The sequence below is a fragment of the Mirounga angustirostris genome, unplaced genomic scaffold (genome assembly GCF_029215605.1).
Source record: "Mirounga angustirostris isolate CCGP_5_RB_7025 unplaced genomic scaffold, mMirAng1.0.hap1 SCAF_6, whole genome shotgun sequence".
Taxonomy (NCBI): Eukaryota; Metazoa; Chordata; class Mammalia; order Carnivora; family Phocidae; genus Mirounga; species Mirounga angustirostris.
The window spans coordinates 64,938,011-64,965,687 of NW_026991714.1; the positions used below are offsets into that span (position 1 = coordinate 64,938,011).

At 38.2% G+C, this 27,677-nt stretch overlaps 1 protein-coding gene across 3 annotated transcripts in view; it reads right to left on the bottom strand.

Moving 5' to 3' along the window:
* Positions 1–27,677, bottom strand: part of SMYD3 (SET and MYND domain containing 3) — a 713,262-nt gene that overhangs the window by 556,970 nt on the left and 128,615 nt on the right. The window contains exon 2 of one of the 3 annotated variants that reach the window (XM_054508102.2): positions 2,791–2,908. The exons of the other annotated variants lie outside the window; for them this stretch is intronic. The gene's annotated coding sequence lies outside the window, so the exon portion shown is untranslated. The remainder of the gene's footprint in view (positions 1–2,790; positions 2,909–27,677) is intronic. 3 annotated transcript variants of the gene reach the window in all.

Sequence of the window (27,677 nt, forward strand, 5' to 3'; positions counted from 1 at the left end):
AGCTGTTGCCCCCCAAAAAAGACAACCAAGAGATGGCTATATCCCTCTGGTTAGTTCAGTTCTATTCTAATGTCTGAGCAGAACAAAGAATGTTGGGCAAAGAAAACTCTACTTCTAAGGTGAATACAGCCAGCCCTTTGCTTCCATTACAAAGAGAGAGCAGTGGGACTTCCACACAATGGCTAGATCCCGCATGGACATATTCCAATCTCTGATGCCTCAGGGCTCACAGTCTGTTCTAGAAATGGAGGTAAAGCCTGCACCACCCTTCACATTTCACACTTCTCTTACCTTCTCTCTACACGGCTACTAGGGAACTGAGCAGACTTTATCTGACATAAACAAGAATACTCACAAAATAGACACTAGTTTAGGGAGTCCCAGGAAAGGCTCTCTATTAAAATAAAAGGTTTAAATGCAATCTGAATCAATAGATTTCTTTATTTCTTTAAGGATGAAAGCCGTGGAAGAGTCAGTGAACACAGGATATGCTTATATACAAACGAAGATACATTAAATAATTCATTTAAATTACAACATAACAGATACAGATGAGAAAATTAACCAAGGATAGCACTGAAGAGATTAAAGACACTGCCTGGTGACAACACGTGGAGAAGAGAGCCAAAGTCTGTCAATGCTTTTGTGCAGAGTACCATACACAAATTGCAATCAAGTTAAATAGAAGACTTCAAGATGTTCTCATACTATGAAGACCAGTGAACTCAGACTGCCTGACACATGCACTAAAGGCAAAGCAGACTTCCTGAAAAGCAGGATGCATGCGGCCATGAGTGTCTCCCACAGTGCCCTGCACATCTTACACAGTGAACAAATGTGTGTGAAATGAATAAAGGCATTTACATATAAAAAGTACTATCACCTAGACCTCCAAGACCAGTAATGCTTGAGACCTGTAAAAGAAAATCACAGCAAGTTTTTCCAAGATGGTTCTCTCCTAAATGTCAAGAGGCAACTGTTAGAATGGTCAAAGGATGGCTCTTTGTGCTTCTTACACCTTGTATCTCACAGATAAGTGTAAAATAGTCTCTACCTTCATTCAGATAACTATCCCAACAAACACAATACAGTTTTCAAAATTTTATGTTAGAAATCCTTGGTTTAGGGGCAAACTCAAAATTCTAACCTGGTAATCACACATACTACTTATAGACTGAGTGTGCTAGGAAAAAAAAAGTGTACAACACTATGTTTTTCCCATCTGCTTATATATACAGATTTTAAATTTAATAAAAGTTCATAAGTGAAAATATGTGCACACACAGAATAAATGACTTTTTTGAAAAAAAATTATCTATTTATATGAGAGAGAGAGAAAGAGAGAGAGCACAAGGGGTAGGGGCAGAGGGAGAGGGATAGTCTTAAGCATAGTCCACACTCAGTGAGCAGGCTGACACAGGGCTCAATCTCATGACCCTGAGATCACATCCCTGAGATCACAACCTGAGCCGAAATCAAGAGTCAGATGCTTAACCTACTGCGCCACCCAGGCGCACCATAAAATAATCATCCTTTTTTAAATAGCTAACACCCAGAAACATTAGCTACCAAAAATGAAAATTAGAGAGTAATTGTCATTTTAAGAAAAAAAAGGAATTCCTCATATTCACTTTTCAAAAAAATTTACTAAAGTATCTTTTTAAGTGGAACTGTTTCTGTTACACTTAACATAATTAGATTGATATAAATCTTATTTCCACTTGTCATGCCAAGACTACATCGCTAAGCTAAAATAAAAATCTGCCTCTACATATACATAATTACAAATAAAGTTCCTAGCATTCTTAGACCATCGATTAGCTACATAAGCAACTCAGACAATGGGTCCAACCTCTCCGCAAGAGAGGTGTCTCTCCTCCCTCCCCCTTCCCAGGATGCTTGGGAAGTGCAGAGGGAAGGCAGAAAAGATACCAAAGGAATCAGCAACATGGCCTCTGTCTTCACAGCACGATCTACCACCAAGGAGGGGATCTGAATGAGATAGGAGACCCCAGCAGTCACTGCAAGGAGAACTCCTGAGAATATCCTCTTCACAAGATGACAGAAGGCAACAACTACTGATACTAGCAGCCTTCATCTGGGAGGTCGACAACACATCAGAACACTGAATTCAGAATCTGCATCTCAGTAACATCTCCAGGTGATTCGTATTTCCTTAAAGGTAGAAAAGTATTGGTCTAACGTACAAAAAATAGACATACCTTAAAACTGAATTATAGGCAATTATTCTGGATATGAAACCTCTTTGGCTTAAAAATGTATTATCCGTGAAACGGTAGGCAGCAAAATCTAACAAAATCACAGGAAATAAAAGCTGTCAGGATGCTGCTTTTTAGAGGATGGTCAAAATATCAAGATGAGTGACCCTGATTGGTAAAATTTAGGACAAAATACACACACACACACACATATAGTACTGCATTACAACAAACTCAAAGGAAAGTGTAGAATTGTAATCAACCTAATTAATTTAAAACTTGGTAGCTGTCATTTTATGTAAATCTGTTGGAAAAAATAATGATAAAGGAAAGTCTAATTTATTTCACCAACATGAAGCTCCAAGTTCAAAATGTCTAAGGTTTTAATTAAGCATGCAATATCAGAAAACAATGACAATGATACTGTAACCCCAAAACAGAAGGCATTAAAAATGCCCAGAGGAGAGAAGTACAAAGATACTATCGGGTATAGGAGAAAGATTCATGATGAGGGGAAAGGTAAGCAAGAATAAAGGCAAAAGTGAATTATAAAGTTATGAATGCAGCTCACTTGTGCTCCGAAGACTGTAGACAGCAAGCAAAACAATTACCATTTCCTTAATAACTTACTACTCCGAAAAACGTTAAAGTGATTTTTAAGGTCACGTCTTCCCCTCAACGGAGCAATTCTGAAATGAAAGTGAGAAGTAAAAATAGAAAAGGCTTTTAAAATACATTTTACAATGATTTTTCCAAAGTACATCAGTTTGACAAAGACGAAGCTGCCATGAGGTCTGACATCCCGAAATATTTAAAGTTAAAGGATAAAAATTAAAGAAAGACATGATGGAGTCTTCTACTCACTGGGTGACTATTTCACTGAGTTACATTTAGTGGCATATTCATACTCTTCACCTCATCCCCATCCCTGTCTTTATTCCATCAGCATCTATTACAAGACGAAGCACAAAACATGTACTCAGTATTTAGTAAACAGATGAATGATTCACACAGCTTGGTCTAATGATTATATTTATAAGAGAGACCATATAACATTACACACACACACAAATTACAAACCCACAGCCAACCCTTACCACTGAGTACCTTACAAACATGTAAGTCATGGGAGAAATGATAGTAAGAAGAAGTAACAAAACTTGAGGCATAATATTGTCATCTTCGTATATAAGCAGCACCATCAAAATGCATTTTGTCACCTCAAAAGGCAAAACATTCAAGTGGAAGGGCACGTGAAAGATCATGGTCCAGTTCGATCCAAGAAGGACCACTGGACACCAGCTGCTGGTCCACACCCATCATGAATAAGCCTCTCATTCCCCTCATCTTTCCTCCTGCATCTCTCCTCACTTATTCCCACTCGCTTTATCTACCAGAACCTACAGAAAAAACTCCTATCACCAAAACCGTGCTCGTCCTCTTAGCCACAGTAAATACCAACATCTTTGTTTCTGCTACCCTGTCATGCACATTACAAGCATGTCAGCTTTTATTCTACTCTTGATATCTACAATATACAAAGAGGATGTGAAGATGTAGAAAAAAATCTATGGTTATGGAGAAGATGAAGACATTAAACAAAATCAAATCATCTGGAACAATGGATGTGATTAGTATCTGAAAGGAAACACTTGGGGGTACCAGCAGGTGTTTCATAGGAGACCTGATAAAGAGGGTGAAGTCAAAAAGAAAGACAGAGGATGGAAAATGGGCTTGCTTTCACTATATATGCATCTCATATAAAATATTTTCATCTAGGGGCGACTGGGTGGCTAAGTCAGTTAACGGGCTGCTTTTGGCTCAGGTCATGATCCCGGGGCCCAATGTCAGGTCTCCCAGCTCTGCAGGAAGTCTGCTTCTCCCTCTGCCCCTCCTCCTGTTCATGTGCACATGCTCTCTCTCTCTCTCAAATAAATAAAATCTGTTTTATAAATAAATAAATAAAATATTTTCATCTAGATAAACTGGAAAATAACATATATCTATTTTGGAGCAATATTATAATATGGAAATATTCAGGAAAAATATCTGAAGGGATAATTATCTTTCAGATATTTTCTTCTCCCAGGCTACATGTATTGTATTGATTCTTATATTATTTTCTATAACTTTTGACAGCAGCTTTAGGTTCACAGCAAAATTGAGAGGAAGACAAAAGACTGCCTATATATCCCTACCATCCCACATTCAGAGCCTTCCCCATTATCAACATGCCTCCCCACAGTGATCTATCAGCCACAAGTCATGAACCTACATTACTACATCATAATCCTCCAAAGTCCACAGTTTACATTAGAGTTCACTCTTGGTGTTGTACATACTATGGGTCTGAACAAATGTATAATAATATGTATCCATCCTTATAGTATCATGCAGAGTATTTTCACAGCCCTAGAAATCCTCTGCTCTGCCTACTCATCCCTCCGCACAACCCAACCCCCAGTGTCCACTACTCTTTTACTCTGTCTCCAAGTTGAGTCTTTTCCAGAATGTGATATAGTTAGAATCATATACATAGCCTTTTAGGTTGTCCTCTCTCACTTAGTGATATGCATGTAAGGTACCCTATGACTTTTCATTGCTTGATAGCTCATTTCTTTTCAGCGCTGAATAATATTCCACTGTCTGGAAGTACCAGAATTGATTTCTCCGTTCACCTACTGAAGGAAACCTTGGTTTCTTCTTCTTCTTTTTTTTTTTAAGATTTATTTCTTTATTTTAGAGAGAAAGAGAGAGCACATGAACAGGAGGGGCAGAGGGAGAGAGAATCTCTGGGAGACTCTAAGATCAGGACCTGAGCTGAAACCAAGAGTCAGACGTTTAACCAACTGCACCACCCAGGTGGCCCATGGACATCTTGGTTTCTTCTAAATTTTGGCAATTATGAAAAAGGCTGCTATAAACATTCATAGTAGGTTTTTCCATGAACATAAGTTTCTAACTCCTTTGAGGAAATATAAAGGAGAATGATTACTGGATAATACAGTAAAAGTATGATTAGTTTTTTAAGAAACTGCCAATCTGTCTTCCAAACTGGCTGTTCCATTTTGCAGTCCCACAAGCAATGAATGAGAGTTTATGTTAACTCCACATCCTACCAGAATTTGGTGCTGTCAGTGTTCTGGATCTTGGCCATTCTATTGCATCGTAGTGTATCTCATTGTTATTTTAATCTGCATATGATGGTGGAGTATCTTATCACATGCTTATTTGACATCTGAATTATCTTCTTTGGTGAGATGTCTGTTACCTATTTTTTAATCGGGTTGTTCTCTTACTGTTAAATTTTAAGAGCTCTTTGAATACTATGGGTAACAGTCCCTTATTATATGTATATTTTGCAAATATTTTCTCCCAATCGGTGGTTTGTCTTCTCATTCTCTTAACATTGTTTTTGGCAAAACAGATTTTTCAAATTTTAATAAGGTCCAACTTATTATGTTTCATGAACTGAGCCACTGGTGTCATACGTTTATTCCAGAGCTATCTTCTAGGAGTCCTAAAGTCTTGTGTTTTACACTTACATCTATTGTGTATTTTCAGTTAATTATTGTAGAAGGTGTAAGGACTGTTTCTAGAACATTCTCTTTTTGCTCTGGAAATCCAACTGTTGCAGCACCATTTGTTGAGAAGACTATCTATGCTCCACTGTATTGCCTTTGTTCCTTTGTAAAAGAGCAGTTGACTATATTCATGCAAATCTATTTCAGGGCTCCACACTCTGTTCAATAATCCATTCATCTATTATTTTGCCAATAATACACTGACTTAATTGCTATAGCTTTATATTAAGTCTTTAAGTTGGGTGCTGTCATTCCTCCAACTTTATAATTCCCTAATAAGGCATCCTGTGTCTTTTACATCTCTAAACTTTAGAATCAGTTCATTGATATCCACAAAATAACTGACTGGGGTTTTGATTGCTATTGCATTGAATTTATAGATGAACCTGGGAATAACTGACATCAACCTGGGAAGAACCAACATCTCCACAATACAGACTCTTCTTATCCTTAGAACATGGACTATCTTTCCACTTATTTTATTCTTTTTTCATTTCACTCAACAAAGTTTTGTAGTTTTCTTCATACAGATATACATATTTTGTTAGATTTGTACCTAACAATCTTTTGGAAGGGTGCTAATATAAATGGTATTGGGCTTTTAATTTCAAATTCCACCTCCTGGGGCCCCTGGGTGGCTCAGTCAGTTGAGTGGCTGACTCTTGATTTCAGCTCAGGTCTTGATCTCAGGGTCTTGAGTTCATGCCCCACACTGGGCTCCATGCTGGGCATGAAGCAACTTAAAAAAACAGAAACAAACCAAAAAAACACACACAAATTCCACCTAATAGTTGCTGGTATGTAGAAAAGCAATTGACTGGGGCGCCTGGGTGGCTCTGTCGGTTAAGCGTCTGCCTTCGGCTCAGGTCATGATCCCAGGGTCCTAGGATCGAGCCCCTCATCGGCTCCCTGCTCAGCAGGAAGCCTGTTCTCCCTCTGCCACTCCCCCTACTTGTTGTTCCCTCTCTTGCTGTGTCTCTCTCTGTCAAAAAAATAAATAAAATCTTAAAAAAAAAAAAAAAAGGAGAGAAAGAAAGAAAAAAAGAAAAGCAATTGACTTTTGTATATCAACTTTGTATCCTGCAACCTTGCTATAGTTGCCTATTAGTTCCAAAAGGTTTTGGTCAATTCTTTCAGATTTCCTACATAGCCGATCATGTCACCTGTGAACAAAGAACTTTATTTCTCCCTTCTAAATGTGCATCCTTTTAATTTCCTTATCTTGTCTTATTTCATTAGCTAGGCATTCCCAGAACAATGTTGAAAAGGAGCAAGGAAAGGGTGACATCCTTGATCTGTCCTGCACTTACTGCAAAAACTCCAGTTATTCACAACTGAGTATTGAGTATGTTAGCTATAGTTTTTCATAGATATACTTTTTCTAGCTGAGAAAACTCCTAGTTTACTGATGCTTTTATCATGAATGAGTGTTAGACTTTGTCAAATAAGTTTTCTGCATTTATTGATATGATGGTGCAGATGTAATTTTCCTTTTTTTAGCCCACTAAGTGATTTTTTAAAGATTTTATTTATGTAAAGAAAGAGAAAGAGCAAGAGCAGGGGGAGGGGCAGAGAGAAAGGGAGAGAGAGAATCTCAGGTCCACTTCATGCTTAGCATGGAGTTCCCCCACCCAAGGCTGGGTCATGACCTCAGCCAAAATCAAAAGACAGATGCTTAACCGACTGAACACCCAGGTGACCCTAACTGATTTTTGAACGTTGAACCACCATTGCTTACCTGAGACATATCTCACTTCACTATGCTGTATAATTCTTTCTATGCATTTATGGATTTGGTTTCTCAATATTTTTTTGAAAATTTTTACATCTATAATTCATGACAGATACTGGTCCATAATTTTCTTCTCTTATAATGTCTTTGACTGATTTTAGTTATCAGAGTAATGCTGACCTCATGGAACGAGTTAAGAAGTTATTACCTCTGAGTCCATAGTCTCTCATGGCTTGTCTCCCCCTCTGATTTCCCCTAACATGACATAATAAAAAATGAATAAATAAATAAATAGATAAGAACAAAAAAATGGCATTCTCAATGTAAAAAAATATTAATTCTGTATATTCTCATTTATTACGTTAATACCTTGTTTGTAAAATCATATCCAATGTTTTCCTCTAAAATGTAGCTAGATGACAAAATTAAAAAAAAAAAAAAGAAGTATTACCTCTGCTCCTATCCTATTACAGGTTGTAAAAATAATAAAAAATAAATAAAAATAAAAAGGTTTACTTTCTTCCTTAAATGCACAATAGAATTCACCAGAAAAACAATATGGGCCTGGTTGTTTCTGTTTTGGAAAATATTAATTACTGATTCAATTTCTTTAATAGACACAAGCCTATTCATGTATACTTCTTCCTCTGTGTTTTGGCAGCTTCTGTCTTTCAAGAAATTGGTCCATTTCATCTAGGTTATAAAATTAATGGGCATAGAGTTGTTCATAATAGTCCTTCATTATCCTTTTAATGTTCATGGGACCCATAGTAATGTCCTCTTTTTCATTTCTGTTATTAGTAATTTGTGTCTTTGCTCATTTTTTTATGAGTTAGCCTGGTTGGCTTATGGATTTTATTGATCTTTTTGAAGAAACAGCTTCTGGTTTCAATGATCTTCTCTATTAATTTCTTGTTTTGAATTTCACTGGTTTCTTCTATAATCCTTACTGCTTTTCCTCTGCTTAACCTGCAATTAATTTGCTCTTCTTTTTCCAAAACAGAAACTTCTATAATTGATTTTATATATTTTTTAATATATGTATCCCTGTAGTCAGTGCTTTTGCTGTATCCCCAAAATTTTGATAACTTGTTTTCATTTTTAATTCAAAATATTTTTAATGTCTTTGAAGTTTATTCTTTGATTTACATGTTATTTAGAAGTGTGTTGTTTAATCCCCACATATTTTAAGATTTTCCAATAATCTTCCCTGATTTCAAGTTTAATTCCAAACTGTTCTGAGAATACTGTAGAATTATTATTTATAAATTTCTTCAGGTGGGGGCGCCTGAGTGGCTCATTTGGTTAAGCAGCTACCTTCATTCAGCTCAAGTCATGATCTCAGGATCCAGGGATCAAGCCCCTTGTCGGGCTCCCTACTCAGCGGGGAATCTGCTTCTCTCTCTCCCTCTGCCCTCTCCCACCGCTCCTGCACACTTGCTCTCTCTCTCTCAAATAAATAAATAAAATCTTTTTAAAAATAAATTTCTTCAAGTAAATTTCTTCAAGTGTGTTTTATTTCCTAATATGTGATCTCTGTTGGTAAAAATTACAAGTGAGCTTGAGACGAATACCCATTTTGCTCTAGTTGGATGAAGAAGTCTATAAATGTCAATTACATTCATTTGATCGATGGTATTAAGTTCCATTATGTCCTGATTTTCTTTCGGTTGGATCTGCACATTTTTTTTTTTTTAAGATTTTATTTATTTATTTGAGAGAGAGACACACAGCGAGAGAGGGAACACAAGCAGGGGGAGTGGCAGAGGGAGAAGCAGGCTCCCCGCAGAGCAGGGAGCCCGACGCAGGGCTCGATCCCAGGACTCTGGGATCGTGACCTGAGCCGAAGGCAGAGGCTTAACGACTGAGCCACCCAGGCGCCCCTGGATCTGCACATTTCTGATAGAGGAGTGTTGAAGTATCCAACAATGAAAAAGGATCCATCTATTTCTCCTTGCAGTAGAATGAGTTTCTGCATGACATAGATGGATGCTCTGTTGTTCGGCAAACACAAGAACTGTTATTGTTTTGTTTTGTTTTGTTTTAAGAGAGAAAATGTGCACGTGTGTGAGGCAGGGCGGGAGAGGGGGAAAGGGAGAGAGAGAATCATAAACAGGTTCCACACCCAGCTTAGAGCCCCACAATGGGCTCAATCTCATGAGCCTGAGATCACGACCTGAGCCAAAATCAAACAGTAAATCGACTGAGCCACGCAGGGGGGCCCCCGAACTGTTCATTCTTCTTGGAGAACTAATCATTCCATACTTCAATAAAACTCTTCCTTATCTCTACTAACATTCCTTCTTTTAATGTCTACTCTGTCTGGTGGTGCCTGGGTGGCTCAGTCGGTTAAATGTCAGCCTTCAGCTCAGGTCATGATCCCAGAATTCTGGGATCCAGTTCTGCATCTGGCTCCCTGCTCAGCGGGGAGTCTGCTTCTCGCTCTCCCTCTGCCACTACCCCCTGCTTATGCTCTCTCCTATCTCTCCCTCTGTCAAATAAATAAATAAATTTTTTAAAAATAAAGTCTATTCTGTCTAAAATTAATACAACTACTCCTCTTTTCTTATTTAGTATCAGTGTGGTGTATTTTACTCTATCCATTTACTTATTTTAATTTAATGTAACTTGGGGCATCTGGGTGGCTCGGTCGTTAAGGAACTGCCTTCGGCTGAAGTCATGGTCCCAGGGTCCTGGGATCGAGCCCCGCATCGGGCTCCCTGCTCCGCGGGAGGCCTGCTTCTCCCTCTCCCACGCCCCTGCTTGTGTTCCCGCTCTCGCGGTCTCTCTCTCTGTGTCAAATAAATAAAATCTTTAAAAAAAAAATAGTTAATTTTATTTATTTATTTATTTAGCAGGGGCGTGGGAGAGGGAGAAGCAGGCCTCCCGCGGAGCAGGGAGCCCGATGCGAGGCTCGATCCCAGGACCCTGGGACCATGACTTCAGCCGAAGGCAGTTCCTTAACAACCGAGCCACCCAGATGCCCCAAGTTACTTACTTTTAAAGTTCAGTATACTTAACATACAATGTTATATTAGTTTCAGGTATACAAATGTGACTCAACAGTTCTATACATTACTCGGTGCTCATCACAATTTAAGTACTCTTAATCCCCCCTTCATCTATTTCACCCATTTCTCCACCCACTTCCCCTCTAGTAGCCAGCAGTTTGTTCTCTATTATTTAACAGTATACTTTTTAGGGATGCCTAGGTGGCTCAGTTGGTTAAGCATCCGACTCTTGATTTCAGATCAGGTGTGATCTGAGGATCCTGCGATGGAGTTGCACATTGGGCTTCATCCTCAGTAGGGAGTCTGTTTTTCCCTCTGCCCCTCACCCTGCTCATGCATGCTCTCTCTCTCGCATATAAATGTTTTTTTTAAGTCTATTTTTGGTATGTCTGGTTTTTGTTTTGTTTCTTAAATTACACATACGAGTGAAATCATATGGTATTTGTGTTCCTCTTACTGACTTATTTCACTAGATTCATCCATGTTGTTACAAATGGCAAGATTTCATTCTTTTTTATGGCTAAGTAATACTCCATTACTTCTTTATCCATTCATCTATCAATGGACACTTAAACTGCTTCCATAATTTGGCTATTGTAAATAATGCTTTAATAAACATAAGGGTATATACACCTTTTTGAATTAGTGTTTTCACATTCTTTGAGTAAATATTCAGGAGGAGAATTACTGAATCATATGATAATTCTATTTTTAACTTTTTGAGGCACCTCCATACTGTTATTAACTGTGAATGCACCAGTCTGCATTCCCACCAATGTTGCGTTAGGGTTCCTTTTTCTCCACAACCTCACAAACACTTGCTTCTTGTTATTTAGATTTTAACCAATCTGACAGCTGTGAGATATCTCACTGTGGTTTTGATTTGCATTTCCCTGAAAATTAGTGATGCTGAGCATCTCTTCATTTGCCTGTTGGTCATCTGTATGTCTTCTTTAGAGAAATGTCTGTTCATGTATTCTGCCCATTTTTAACTGGATTATTTTCATTAGTTTTCTGGTTGTTGAGTTGTAGGAGTTCTTTATATATTTTGAATACTAACCCTTTATCAGATACGTCATTTGCAAATACCTTCTCCCATCAGTAGGCTGTCTTTTAGTTTTGTTGATTGCTTCCTTTGCTGTGCAGAAGTTTGTTCATAGTAGTTTCATAATCCTTTGTATTTCTGTGGTGTTGCTTGTTAATTCTCTTTCAGTTTTCATTTATTTATTTGAGTCCTCTCTCTTTTTTCATGATGAGTCTGGCTAAAGTATTATCAATATTTTTTATTATTGTTTATCTTTTCATTAATCTTTTCTATTAATTTTTTAGTTTCCATTTCATTTCTTTCCACTCTGATCTTTATTATTTCCTTCCTTCTATGAAATTTGGCCATTCTTTGTTCTTTTTTTGGTTCCTTAAGGTGTAAAGTTAGACTGTTTGAGATTTTTCTTATTTCTTGCATCACTGCATCATTATATATTTATATTTCCCTCTTTGAATGGTTATTGCTATACCTCAAAGATTTGGATCTGTTGTGTTTCCATTTTCATTTGTCTCCAGCTATTTCTTTTATTTTCTCTTCGATTTCCTCATTTATTCATTGGAAGCATGTTGTTGAGCCACCATGTTTGTTTTTTCCAGTTTTTTAAAAATTGATTCTAGTTTCATGCTGCTGTGGTTGCAAAAAATGTTTGATATGATTTCAATCTTCTTGAATTTATTGAAACTCATTTTATAGCCTAACATGTGACCAATCTTGGCAAATGTTCCATGCACACTGCTGGTTTGGGATGAAATGTCCTGTATATTTTGTTGAGTCAGTCTGGTCTTTTGTGTCTTTCAAAGCCACTGTTTCTTCATTGATTTTCTGTCTGGATGACATATCCACTGACGTAAGTGGCGTATTAAAGTCTTCTACTATTACTGTATTACTGTCAGTCTTTCCCTTTACATCTGGGGTTAATACTTGCTTTATATATTTAGGTACTCCTGTGTTGGGTGTATAGATATCTATAGTTGTTATATCTTCTTCTTGCGTGGATTCCTTTATCATTATATAATGCCTTTCTTTGTCTCTTGTTACAGTTTTTGTTTTTAAATCTATTTTGTCTGGGCACCTGGGTGGCACAGTCAATTAAGCATCTGACTCTTGGTTTCTCCTCAGGTCATGCTCTCAGGGTTGTGAGAACAAGCCCTGCATCAGGATCCACTATGAGCATGGAGTCTGCTTGGGTTTCTCTCTCCCTCTGTCCCTCCCCATCATTCATGCTTGTTCTCTTTCTCTCTAAATAAATAAAATGTTCAAAAAAAATAATTATTGATAGATACATATTTATTTCCATTTTGTTACTTGTTTTGTTGTTTTTGTAGTTCTTCTCAATTCCATTCTTCTTACTCTCTTCCCTTGTAATTTGACGATATTCTTTAGTGCTATGCTTCAACTCCTTTGTATCTATTACAGGTTTTTGATTTGTGCTTACCAGAAGATTCATATATAGCATCCTAAGTACACAGCATCTGTATTAAGCTGATGGTCAGTTAAGTTCAAACATATTCTAAAGACACTGGTTCTACTTCCCTCCCCATTTACATCCTTTTATTTTGTTTATTCCTTAAGTAATTTTTTAGATATAATTGATTTTTACTATTTTTGTCTCTTAGCTGTGTACTGGCTTTATGATTAATCTACTATCTTTACTATATGTTTGCTTTTATCCATGAAATTTTTTCCTTTCATGATTTTCTAGATTCTAATTATGGACTTTTCCACTAAAGAAGCCCCTTCAACATTACTTATTTAGTGATGAGGATCTCCTCTAACTTTTGTCTAGGAAACTCTTTATAACTCCTCATCTCTGAGTGATAAGCTTGCCAAGTAGACAATTCTTGGTTGTAGCCTTTATCCATTCAGAAGTTTGAATATATCATGCCATTCCCTTCTGTCCTACAAATTTCTGATGAAAAATAAGTGGATAGCATTATGGGGTTTCCTTTGTATGTAACTAGTTCATTTTCTCTTGCTACTTTTAAAATTCTCTCCTTGGCTTTAATTTTAGACATTTTCATTATTATATGTCTAATTATATGTCTTGGTTTAGGCCCTCTTAGACTTACCTTGTTTGGGTCTCTCTGTGCTTCCTGTACCTGCATATCTGTTTCCTTACCCCAGATTAGGGAAATTTTCGGCTATTATTTCTTCAAGTAAGTTTTCTGCCTGTTTCTCTATCTCTTCTGCTTCTCGTACTCCTATAATGCAAATGTTAGTACACTTAATGTTGTCGCAGAGGTCCCATAACCTATCATCTTTTTTTTTTTTTTAATTCCTTTTCATTTTTGTTTTTCAGCTTAGGTGCTTTCCATTACCCTTGTTCTAGATCACTTATTAATCCTTGTGAATCCTCTGTTGACGCCCTCTAGTGTATTTTTCATTTCAGTTATTGTGTCCTTCAAGTCTTCTTTTTTTTTTTTTTAGAAGATTTTATTTATTTGACAGAGAGAGACACAGCGAGAGAGGGTACACAAGCAGGGGGAGTGGGAGAGGGAGAAGCAGGCTTCCCACAGAGCAGGGAGCCCGATGCAGGGCTCGATCCCAGGACCCTGGGATCATGACCCGAGCTGAAGGCCGATGCTTAATAACTGAGCCACCCAGGTGCCCCAAGTCTTCTTTTTTATATTTTCTATCTCTTCATTGAAATTCTGAGTTCATCCACTCTTCTCTCAACTCCGGTGAATATCTTTATGACCATTACTTTGAACTCTTTATCAATTAGATTTTTTATCTCCTCTTTGTTTCATTTTTTTCTTTTTTCTCCTGAAGTTTTATCTTGTGCTTCCCTTTGGAGCATATTCCTTGTTTCCTCATTTTTTTTTTTTTAATTTCTATGTTTCTTTCTGTGACTTAAGTGAAACAGTTACTTCTCCAGTCTTGAAGGAGGGGCCTTGGTAAGAACATCTTCTGTGTAGACTGTGTGTGCCTGGCAGCTTTGGCTGGCTGAAGTGAAGCTATAGGAAGTACAGTCTAGGGGTCTCAGGACAATCCACTCATGGGCCACCCTAGTGGGAAACCTGAAGCTGTATTGAGGACAGGCCAGAAGGTGTCCCTGTGTGCACTAGGCTGGGGCCACCTTGGTGGGACACTGAAGCTCATATGGGTGCAGGTGGGGGCCACTCCTTGGGGAAAAAGCTGGAGTTGGTGTGGGCTAGGATCCTGGTAATTGCTGGGGTGGCAGGCCAGCTAGAGTGCCCAGACCCTGCTCCTGTCTGCACTATCAAAGTGGAGGGAAATGTAAACAATGGCATTCAGCCAGCACCTCTAACCCCAGAAAGAGTTCCATCAGGTCCCTCACCATTTCACAGATGCTCTAGGGTCAGTGAATGGGTTTCCTTAACTTCTAGTCTATTTGCTCTATAAGCTACAGCTTTATTTCTGTGTCCCAAGGTAAGGGAAATCTGCACATCGGTTCCTCAGTATACTACCCCTTCCACTGAAGTTCACAGCATCGGGGGTGGGGTTCCCATCATTACCACATATCCATCTCTCCTGCCATTCTTTATGTGGTCCCTATATTCTTTGTTGTGCAGAAGCTGTTCAATCAGCCAGCAATTCTTCTTCAGAAGGAACTGGCTCTACATGCAGGTGCAGCTTCAGTGTGTCCATGTGAGAACATGAGTTCGGTGTGTTCCTATGCCACCATCTTAGACACTGGCCCAATATGATGTTATATGAATGGCCTGCTCATCCAATTCTCTTCAGGATGATGTGACAGCTGGTTAGGCAACTCTGAAATCTGGAGAGCAGGCCTTCAGGAAGAATAGGCTGGAAACTCTCAGGCACAAGCCCTCTGTCTTTTAATTGATTCATATTAGACCACTGACAATCCTCATGATTACTGATACAGTTGGATTAATAGCTATCATATTTGATACTTATTTCTATTTGGTACCGTTGTTCTTTTTTCCTATTTTTGTCTTCCACTTTTTCTGCCTTTTGTGGTCTCAACTGAGCATTTTATATGGTTCCACGGTCTCCTCTTTCTTAGCATACAAGTTATACTTCTGGTTTTTACTTTTCAAATAACACTATACCATTTTGTGGGTAGTGGGGGTAGTATACCATTTTGTGGGTAGTGTTAGTCCACTATAACAACAAAATAATCCTAATTCTTCCTTTCACTCCCTTTTATCATTTCTGTCACTTACTTCACATATATATAAATAAGTGTGTGTGTATAAATATATACATACATATATAACCATATATAATTAAGTACATTGTTATTATCATCTTGAATGATCTGTTATCTGTTAGATCAATTAAGAAGAAGAAATAAAACTTTTTATTTTACCTTCATTTATTCTTTCTTCAATATTCTTCCTTTCCTTATGTAGATACAAGTGACTGACCTATATTATTTTTCTACTATCAAAAGAACTTATGGGATGCCTGGGTGTCACAGTCACTTAAGTGTAGGACTCTTGGTTTCTGCTCAGGTTGTGATCTCGGGGTCATGGGATTGGACCCTACGTAAGGCTCCACACTCCACAAGGAGTCTGCTTGGGATTCTCTCGCCCTCTCCCTTCACCCCACCTGCTCGTGCTCTCTCTCACTTTCTCTCTCAAATAAATAATCTTTTTTTAAAAAAGAACTTCTTTTAACGATTCCTGCAAGGCAGGTCTACTGGTAACAAATTCTTGCAGTTGTTGTTTGTTTGTGAAAGTCTTCATTTCTCCTTCATTTTTTTTTTCTTTTAAAGATTTTATTTATTTATTTGACAGAGAGAGACACAGCGAGAGAAGGAACACAAGCAGGGGGAGTGGGAGAGGGAGAAGCAGGCTTCCCGCTGAGCAGGGAGCCCGATGCGGGACTCGATCTCAGGACCCTGGGATCATGACCTCAGCCGAAGGCAGACGCTTAACAGCTGAGCCACCCAGGTGCCCTCTCCTTCATTTTTGAAGGATAATTTCCCAAGGTACAGAATTCAAAATTGGTGGGGATTTTTTCTCTCAACACTTCAAATATTTCACTTCACTCATGTCTTGCTTGCATGATCTCTAAGAAGTCAGATGTAAATTCTTATCTTGGTTCCTTGATAGGTAATGTGTTTGACCCTTATTTCTTTCAAGATTTTTTCTTTCTCTTTGGTTCTCTTTAGTTTGAAAATGATACGCATAGGCATAGTTTTTGGCATTTATCCTGCTTAATATTCTCTGAGCTTCCTGATCTATGATTTGGTGTCTGATATTATTTTAGGGAAATTCTCAGTCCTTACTGTTTCAAGTATTTTTTCTGTTCCTTTTTGTCTTTCTTCTCTGGTATTCCCAATATGTATATTACACCTTCTGTAGTTGTCCCACAATATTTGGACATTATGGTTAGATTTTTCTTTTCTCTCTCTCTCTCTCTTTTTTTTTTTTTTCCCCACAGTCTTTCTTCTCTTTCCTTTTCAGTACTGGAGATTTCTGATGAGATATCCTCCAGCTTGGGAGATTCCTTCCTCAGCTATGTTCAGTCTACTAATACTGCCATTAGAGACATTCTGCATTTCTGTTAGTGTTTTTGATCTCTAGCATTTCTTTTTGGTTCATTCTTATGATTTCCAGCTTTCTACTTATATTGTACATCAATTCGTACATGCTGTCTACTTTAGCATATTAATCATATAATCATACTAATCATAAAATTCCCAGTGTGATTTTTCCAACATCCATGCTGTCTGGTTCTAATGATTTCTCTTTCTCTTCACATTGATTTTTTTTTTCCTTTTGGGATGTCTGGTGATTCTTTTCTTGATGGCTGGACATGATGCACCGGCTAAATTGACAGCTGTAAATCAGTCTTTAGTAATGTGGCATTAAGTGTGGGAAGAGGAGACATGTTCTATACTCTTATGATTATGCCTCAATATTTTATTTTTTTTTTTTAAGATTTTATTTATTTATTTGACAGAGAGAGACACAGAGAGAGAGGGAACACAAGCAGGGGGAGTGGGAGAGGGAGAAGCAGACTTCCCGCTGAGCAGGGAGCCCGATGCGGGGCTCGATCCCAGGACCCTGGGATCATGACCTGAGCCAAAGGCAGACGCTTAACGACTGAGCCACCCAGGCGCCCCTGCCTCAATATTTTAGTAAGCACAATGCCTCAGGATTGTGCACTTCACAAGTGTTTCTCAGGGTTTTTTCTGCCCCTTAGGCACAAGAAGACAGCAAGAGTTGCCTGGAGTTGGGTGTTTCCCTTCTCCCAGGGCAGTGAGTCTCCAGTAATACCTCAGTCAGATAGAATACAGTTAACTAGATTCTCCTCAAGGCAGGTCTTGTCAAAAAGTATAGAGTGCTCTGAGGGACGCCTGGGTGGCACAGTCCATTGAGCATCTGACTCTTGGTTTGAGCTCAAGTCATGATATCGGGGTTGTGGGACCAGTCCTGCTTCGGGCTCAGAGCTCAGCTGGCGGCCCGCTTGGTGTTCTATCTCCCTCTCCCTGCCCCTCCCACTTGTGTTCTCTCTCTCTAAAATAAATAAATAAACTTAAAAAAAAAAAAGGAGGAGGAGGTGGAGGTAGCAGGGAGGAGAGAGTGCTCTGGCATATTTCAAAATGGTTCCTTTTTCTCCTCCCCCTGCCAAAAGCACAAGAGAATTTTTCTCTAGTATTTACTATAAGGATCTGGTCAAGCCACTGGAGGTAAAATTCACAAAAGTGGGGGGTCCCTCTGTGACAAGGATCTCCCTGGAGTTTTTAACTCACCTTTGTCCACACTGAGCCTCCATCAATTACAGTTCAGGTTTTCCCACTACAGTACTGCTTTACACTCATGAGTCTGTTGTGCTGAGCCATGACTCCATTTATTAACTTGTCTGTCTTCATCTCAAGGATAGTAGTCTGCCCTGTGTCCTCCCCTTCCTTACAGATCCAAGAAGAGCTAATGGTTTTATAGTCTTTTTAGCTTTTTATTTGTTAGGATATAGTGACAACTTCCAAGCTTCTCACATGCAAAACCAGAAACTGGAAGTATAATGTGTTTGTTCATCTTTCTATAAGGTCAGATCTCATAAACTTTCCTGGTTCCCATTCCATTTACAGTGAGACTAAACTTAGAAAAAATTCATTCCCACAATGTTCTTAACAGAGATGAATGTAAAAGGAAGAAAATGTAACTGATGAACAAGATAAAACTGTACTTAAGGACAGAAATTTTATATATAACATGGGTCTGCATGTGTATCAAAAGAAGTACCACCAGTCACTGTCCTTAAAAAGCCTTGGTTTGGAAAAAAAATTATAATGAAAGACATACTTCAACAGCTCAGTAACAAAAGACAAAGATAGCTACTTGGCCCTTCTATTTATTAGCTGTCTAAAGACATTATTTGTAGTAGCTGAATATCAGGGCAGATTGTCTTCCTACATAGGCTTAGAAATATTTCACCATTGGGACATTAAATAATACTGCCTAGGACTTACAGAATGACAAAAACTGGACCAAATTTCTAATAAAGAAATCTTTCATTCACACATTAAAAGAAAGAAAAAGAAAAGAAATTGGTTAAGGTTCTAAAGGGCAAAGTTTAGATGTTGTTTGTATGGGTATTTTATTGAATAAAATCTTACAAGACCAGGTTTTCCTTATGTGCTGAAATACTGAAAATTAATCTTTTGTCTCCAAAACATCTTGCAAACTGAACTTAATAGCTAAATTATTTAAAAAGTCTATGTGTATAACACAATACCTGAGATTTGCAAATTGATCTGAGTAAATAATAAGCATAAAACATTTGAGACAGATAAACAAAATATACTTATTTCCTAAATATTTCAATTTATCCATAGTACTTAAAACTCACTTGGTTCTATAAGCTCTATAGTAGCTTACAAATATTAAGAGTGAATGCCTTATTGTATTTCTACTTCCTCATCAAATCCTGATATACTGAATTAAGTCACAATGCTTCAAAAGAAAAGCAGTGAGCCTTTGTAACTTAAAATAAAAAGTAGAACTGTTTCCCTTAAAAGAAACAAGAAAAAAATAAATAACCTGAAGGAAAGGATTCAATAATACATCCTGTACAAATAGCACCCCCTCCAAACTGTGTATACTCTCATCCATACACAAGAAATGAAAGAGACATGGAGCAGTAGAAACGGGAATCCAGTAGACAACTGCTTTTCAAACAAATCACCTGGGGAGTCTTCTTTTAAAAGAAGATTCGAATGCCACAGGTCTAGAATGGGGCTTTTATGTATTCCTAACAAAGTTCCAGGTTATACTGATGCTCTTTACCATGGACCATACTTCAAATAGTAAGGAAATAGGATATCCACATCTTATTTGGGGGTGCTAAAGTCATGCCCAAAGACCACAAGTTAGGTTTACCGGCACAATGCGATAAGGGAGAGTGCACACCATGGGAAACTGGGCATCACTGTAAGTGACAGAATGAACTCACTATGGGGTTTGGGCTTCTGCTGGATAATGTGGCAGAGGGTTAAGGAAATGAAAGTCTGTTCTGGATTTGTCAAGAACCAAAGATTTTTTTTTTTTTTTTTAATTTCTTTGAGAAAGAGGAAGAGACAGCGGGGGAGGGGCAGAAGAAAGGAGACAAAAATCCAAGCAGACAACAAACTGAGTGTAAAGCCCAACACAGTGCTCAGCCTCATGACCTTGAGATCATGACCTGAGCAGAAACCAAGAATCAGATGCTCAGCCAACTGAGCTACCCAGGTGCCCCAAGAATCAAAGATAATTTGGTACAGCCACTATGGAAACCAGTATGGCAGGGCGCCTGGGTGGCTCAATAGGGTAAGCATCCCACTCTTGATTTCAGCTCTGGTCATGATCTCAAAGTTGTGAGATCAAGCCCTGCATCAGACTGCCCACTCAGCAGGGAGTCTGCTTGAGATTCTCTCCCTCTCCCTTTGCCCCTCCCCCTGCTTGCTCTCTCTCAAGTAAATAAATCTAAAAAAAAAAGGAAAAAAAGAAAACATGGAGATTCCTTTAAAAATTAAAAATATAAATACCATACAATCCAGTAATTTCACTTCTGGATACTTACCCATAGAAAATTAAAACACTAATTTAGAAGGATATATGCACACCTATGTTCACTGCAGCATTATTTACAATAACCAAGATATGGAAGCATCCTAGGTATCCACCAATAGATTATTGAAGAAGATGTGAGATACACACACACACACACACACACACACAGGAATATTACTTAGCCGTAAAAAACAATGAAGTCTTGCTATTTGTGACCACATGAATGGACCTAGAAGGTATTATGCTAAGAGAAATAAGTCAAAGACAACTATCTTTTAACTTTTATGTGAAACAAAACAAAACAAAAAGAATAAAACAGAAACAGACCCATAGATCCAGAGAACAATCTGGTGGTAGCCAGAAGGTAAAGGGGTGTGGGGGAATAGACAAAATAAGTGAGAAGAATTAAAAGGGACAAACGTCCAGTTATAAAATAAATAAGACATGGGAATGCAATGTACAGCATAGGGAACACAGGGAATATAAGGAATAAAATTAATAATATGTAACAACTTTGTATTGTGACAGATGGTGGCTAGATTTATCATGGTTTATCATTTGCAATATACACAAAATATATATATAATATATATTGAATCATTATGTTGTACACATGAAACTAATATTATAATATTGTATGTCAGCACACATCCATTAAAAAAATAATCTCAAAGTTTCCAAATCTTCTGAAAAATATTAATCTACACATCAGAGAAAATTAATGAATCCCTAATAAGATAAAAACAAAGAACCACACCTAAGCATATGATAGTCAAACTGCTGAAATTCAAAGACAAAAAGAAAATCTCAAGCGTTATAAGAGAAAAACCGCTTCATGTGCAGAGGAACAGCAATACAATTAATGGTTGACTTCTCATCAGAAATAATAAAGGCCAGACACAAATAAAAGGACACAAAGTAATGAAAGAAAAAAAAAATCTTGTAACCTATAATTCTGTATTCAGAGAAACTATGCTTCAAAAATAAAGAATAAAGACATTCCCAGATAAGTCAAAAAGTGGGAGAATTCATTGCAAGCAGACCTGAACTACATGAAATACTACAAGAAATCAAATAGTATAGTTCAGATGGTAACCCAACTCCATAAAAAGGAATGGAAAGCATTAGAAATTGTTAATATGGAGGTACATATAAGTCTGTATACAAAATACACACACATCATTTTATTCTCTTAATTTCTTTAAAAACTAAGATTGCTTAAAGTAAAAACTATGTATTGTTTGGTTTTATAACAAATAGATGCTCTATATATGACAGAAATAGCATAAAGAAAGGGTGAGAAAATAGAGCTATCCTGGAGCAAAGTTGCTGTATTTTGCTGGAACTACATAACCATTAAACTGAAATAGATCATGGTATGTTAAAGATGGAACTTTTACCCTTAAATCAGTGCTGTCCAACAGAAATATGAAAGCCACAAATGTTAAGTCACATAGGTAATTTAAAATTTTCTACTCATATTTTTAAAAATTTTCAAACACGAAATTTCTACAGTTTAAACCAAATGTCTAAAATACTTACTATTACTTTATAATCAATATATAAATCATTAATGAAATATTTTACATTCTGCACTTCATACTAAGTCATTGAAATCTGGTTTGTATTTTACATAATCATATACCAATTCAGACTAGCCACATTCCAAGTGCGTAAAAGCCACATGTGGCTAGTAGCTATTGCATTGGGCAGCACAGCCCTAGAACAATCACTAGAAGAAACAACTCAAGAAAGGTGCCTTAAAAAGAAAAACAAAACTCAAGGGACTCCTGGGTGGCTCAGTTGGTTAACTGTCTGCCTTCGGCACAAGTCGTGGTGTCAGGGTCCTGGGATCAAGCCCTGCGTGGGGCTCCCTGATCAGCAGGGAGTCTGCTTCTCCTTCTGCCTCTGCCCCCCCGCCAACACCTCCTTGTGGTCTCTCTCTCAAATAAATAAAATCTTGAAACAAAAAATAAACAAACTAGGGGTGCCTGGGTGGCTCAGTCAACTGAGCAGTTGACTCTTGATTTCCATTCAGATTGTGATCTCAGGGTCCTGAGAATGAGGCCCCCATCGGGCTCCCTGCTCAGCAGTGAGTCTGCTTCTCCCTCCCTTCCCCCCATTCATCCACACGCACTGTCTCTCTAAATTAGTAAATAAATATATTAAAACTTAAAAAGAATCAACAAATTACAATAGTACGCTCAAAAAGCATGTATTTAACACAATAGAAGGTAGTAAACTAAGAAACAGAGGACTAAAAGACACAAGACCTATAGAGAACAAATAGCAAAATAAATCCAAAGATAAAGCCATCTACATCAAAAATTAATGTGAATGGACTAAACATTCAAATCAAAGGGGAGATGTCAAACTGTATTTTTCAAAAGCACAATCCAACTATGTGCTATATACAGGACATATATTCTGGATTCAAAGATAATATAGATTGAAAACAAAACAAAACAGTAACCATAGGGGAGCTGCAGTGTCTATATTAGTATCAGATGAAACAAGCTTTAAGACAGGAATATTACTAGAGACAAAGAGGGGCATTTGATAATGAAAAGACATTTCATGATGAACAACTGCATATGTTAAGAAGAAAGAATGTTTTGGGTTTTGGGAGGGGGTTTAGATTTTATTTATTTATTTGACAGAGAGAGAGAGACAATGAGAGAAGGAACACAAGCAGGGGGAGTGGGAGAGGGAGAAGCAGGCTTCCCACTGAGCAGGGAGCCTGATGCGGGGCTCGAATCCAGGACCCCGGGATCATGACCTGAGCCAAAGGCAGACGCTTAATAACTGAACCAGCCAGGAGCCCCGAGGAAGGATGTTCTGAGCAGGAAAGGTTCAGAAGTAGGAGAGGGGTTGCCCTCTCTCTACCTGATGGTAGGACCCCTCCAATCCCTCTCAGCACCTCAGAGGCCAGTAGTCTGTCGCTCTCACCCCGCTGAACATTCAGCGCTTTCACATTCCCATGCCTTTTTTTAAGACTATTTATTTATTTATTTGAGAGAGAGAGAGAGCACGAGTGGGGGTGCAGAGGGAGAGACAGAAGCAGACTCCGCGCTGGGCAGGGAACCAGGGGTGGAGGCCACAGTGACTGAGCCACAAGGCGTCCTCACTTCCTGAAAAACATAACCATCATTGGTTTTGGTTTGCATCTTTAGGCTCTTAGGTGATGTAGGTGTTCAATAAATGCTTGCTGAATGAAGGAACAAATGAACAACCAGACAGATGTAGTAAAGACCAGGGTTGCAGAACTGGGGACTAAAAAGTTTATTTTTGGGGTGCGTAGGTGGCTCAGTCGGGTAAGTGACCAACTCTTGATCTCAACTCAGGTCTTGATCTCAGGGTCGTGAGTTCAAGCCTCGTGCTGGGCTTCACGCGGGGCATAGAGTTAAGTTAAAACACACACACACGCACACGTTTATTTTTCACAGTTCCCATCAGCGAATATAGAATAGGGTCACTGGGAAGCATTAAGCACATGAAGAAATTATTGTAAGTGATAAAAACAATAATAATAACCAACATTAAAGGAGCATTTATTATGTGTCCAGCACTGCTCTAAGCATTTTGCATATATTAATTCTTTTAATCCTCGTAATAACTCCATTAGAAAGGTGCTAGTTATTGCTACTCAGATATGGGTCAACAGCAACAAAAAGTCAATTAAAATAAATGACATTTCTCCAAAGAAGATACACAAACAGCCAATAAGCATATGAAAAGATGCTCAACATCATTAATCATTAGGGAGGGAAAGAGAACACAAATCACAAGGATGCACCACTTCAAACACAATAGGAGGGTCATAATAAGACAGTAACAAGGGTTAACAAGGATGAAGAGAAATTGGAACCCTCACACATTACTGGTGGAAATGTAAAATGGTCTATCACTTTGGAAACAATTCCTGGCAATTCCTCAAAACATTAAACATAAAGTTACCATATGATCCAACAGACTGCGGGATGACAGCTAATGGTTACAGGTTTTCTTTTAGGGGGGAGAAAAATGTTCTAAAATTGGTGATGGCTGGACAACTTTGTGAATATACTGAAAACACTGCACTGCACAATTCATTTTTTTTTTTTGAAGATTTTATTTATTTTATTTATTTGAGAGAGAGAGCATGAACAAGCATGAGTAGGGGGAAGGGCAGAGGGACAGACTCCACACTGAGCTTGGAGCCTAACTCAGGGCTCCATCTCACCACCCTGAGATCATGACCTGAGCCAAAATCAAGAGTGGAATGCTCAACCAACTGAGCCACCCAGGAGCCCCTGCACTGCTCAATTTAAATGGCTGAATTGTATAGGGTGTGAATTGTATAGCAATAAAATGCTTCACACCAAGTTAACAAGAGAAGCGTTGTAATTAGCTCATCTTCACTGAGAACTTCATCTACATATCTAAACCAAAGCAATATATTTTTCTATGACCATTTTTCTATTGATGTAACTTTTTAAAAAAGCTAAGTAGCATGAGAACAAAATTTATGACAGTAAAGAAATTTCTGAAGGAAAACAGTTACTTTATTTCTGAACTAACCTCTGTACTTTGGTGACATCCTATAGTAAGTTGAAAACTATCATTAGCTCTGAAAGCAGATGATTTTTCCATATGGCTTCAGTTTTTCTTACTTTTTTTTTTTTAAGATTTTATTTATTTATTTGACAGTGAGAGACACAGCAAGAGAGGGAACACAAGCAGGCAGTGGGAGAGGGAGAAGCAGGCCCCCCGCCGAGCAGGGAGCCCAATGCGGGGCCCAATCTCAGGACCCTGGGATCATGACCCAAGCCGAAGGCAGACGCTTAACGACTGGGCCACCCAGGCACCCCAGTTTTTCTTACTTTCATTTTTATTTATTTCATAGAAACAGAAAGCAAGAAAAATTGAATGACTTATTTATATTACTCCTTTCCAATGTCATAGCCTAATAAATACCTGTTATCCTATGTCCTTCAGGAAGGGGGGTTATATTAGTAGGCAAATGATACGTGTTTTTTTCATTGCACTTACCAGCCCTTACCTAAATTTTAGAAAAACTAACTCATACAACACAGGTGTGAAAGTGATAAAACCAACGATCTCTAACACATCTGAAACTGAGTTAGGTACTAATTTCCTGGAGAAATGAAATCCAAACAGCTATTTCTGACCAAAACATACCTCCCATGCACCTACTCCCCATCAAGAAAGGAAGTTTGAGCCCACTGTTCACGAACCTACAACACAGACAACACCCTGATAACAGCACACCAAAACAGAGGACCTTACAATATAAACATGCAGCAAGGCCAGACATCACCTGAATAACTACTATTTGACAGGCACACGCTACATCTTTCCACCAACCTTTGGGATCCTGCTTTGAACTTTGCTGGATCACAGGCTTTTGATACAGAGGTCAGAATATATCAAAACAAGGAAACACCAATGTCAGAAACTCTGGCCTAACAGAAAACTATAAAATGTTACTGAGAGAAACCAAAGATCTAAGTGAATGGACAATAAAGCATGTTCATAAATTGAAAGACTCAATGAAAAAAAAAATTAAAACCATATTCCGGTTCATTAGCTGAGATGGGAACTCACACGTTTTAGCCTCCAATCTTATCCACAGATGCGTGTCTAATATTTCACACATTTGCAATGGCTCTTGTAAAAATAATAAAAAAAAGAAAACAACAACAACAAAAAAAACCCTGGCCTAAATCCTATTGCTGTAAAGAGATCAAACAATAAACAGCAGCAATCAAATCACGATGAATTTAGCTATGCTTTATTATGTAAGAGTGATAATTCGGTCGCTTATTGGGTAGAACCACTGGGACAAGCAGTTTTAACATGAAGAAAGGGGTTCGAATCCCTTCCATTTTATTTTTCTACAATAGTATTAACTATATTACGCATGCTGTGCTTTTCATCCCCATGGTTTATTTATTTTGTAACTGGAAGTTTGTATCCCTTAAGCCCCTTCACCGGTTTTGCCCATCCCCCCACCCAGTTTTAGTATGGTTTTAGATTTATAGAACAGTTCAAAGACAGTGCAGGAGTTGCGATGTACTCCAGCCTCGGTTTCCCCAAGTGCTAACATTTTACATTTGTGTGGTGCTATGGCCACCACTCATGAACCAGCAATGATGCATTATTATTAACTAAAATTCATACTTTATTCTGATTTCCTTCATTTTTACCCCAATTCTCTTCTTCTGTTCCAGGATTCCACCCAGACAGAATAACATATTCCATTTATTTGTCTTATCAGCCCAGGCTACTCTTGGCTGTCACTGTTTCTCAGACTTTGTTTTTAATTACTTTCAGTTTTGAGGAGTTCTGATAAAGTATTTTACAGAATGTCCTTCAATGTTGGTTTGTCTTCATTTTTTTAAATGGTTACATGAGGGGCGCCTGGGTGGCTCAGTTGGTTAAGCGACTGCCTTCGGCTCAGGTCATGATCCTGGAGTCCCGGGATCGAGTCCCGCATCGGACTCCCTGCTCAGCGGGGAGTCTGCTTCTCCCTCTGATCCTCCCCCCTCTCATGCTCTCTCTCTCTGTCTCATTCTCTCTCTCAAATAAATAAATAAAATCTTTAAAAAATAAATAAATAAATAAATAAATAAATAAATAAATAAATAAATGGTTACATGAGAGTTACATATTTGGGGGATGAACACCATAGGTGCACAGGGCAATTCTCACATTGTATCAGGGGTGCACAGTCAACCTGACTTAGCACTGTTGATGTTCACCTGCACAAGCTGATGTTATTTTTTAATGCTTAATTGAAAGATAATTCACACAGTGTTATATTAGTTTCAGGTGTGCAGCATAAGGATAGAACAATTCTATACAATGCTCAGTGCTCAGCAAGATAAGTGTATTCTTAATCCCCTCTATCTGTTTCACCCATCTCGCCCCCCACCTCCCCTCTGGGAACCACCACTGTGTTCTCTGTATTTAAGAGTTTGTCTCTTTTTCATTTGTTTATTCATTTGATTCTTAAATTCCATGTGTGAGTGAAATCATCTGGTATTTATCCTTCTCTGACTGACTTATTTCACTTAACATTATACCCTCGAGG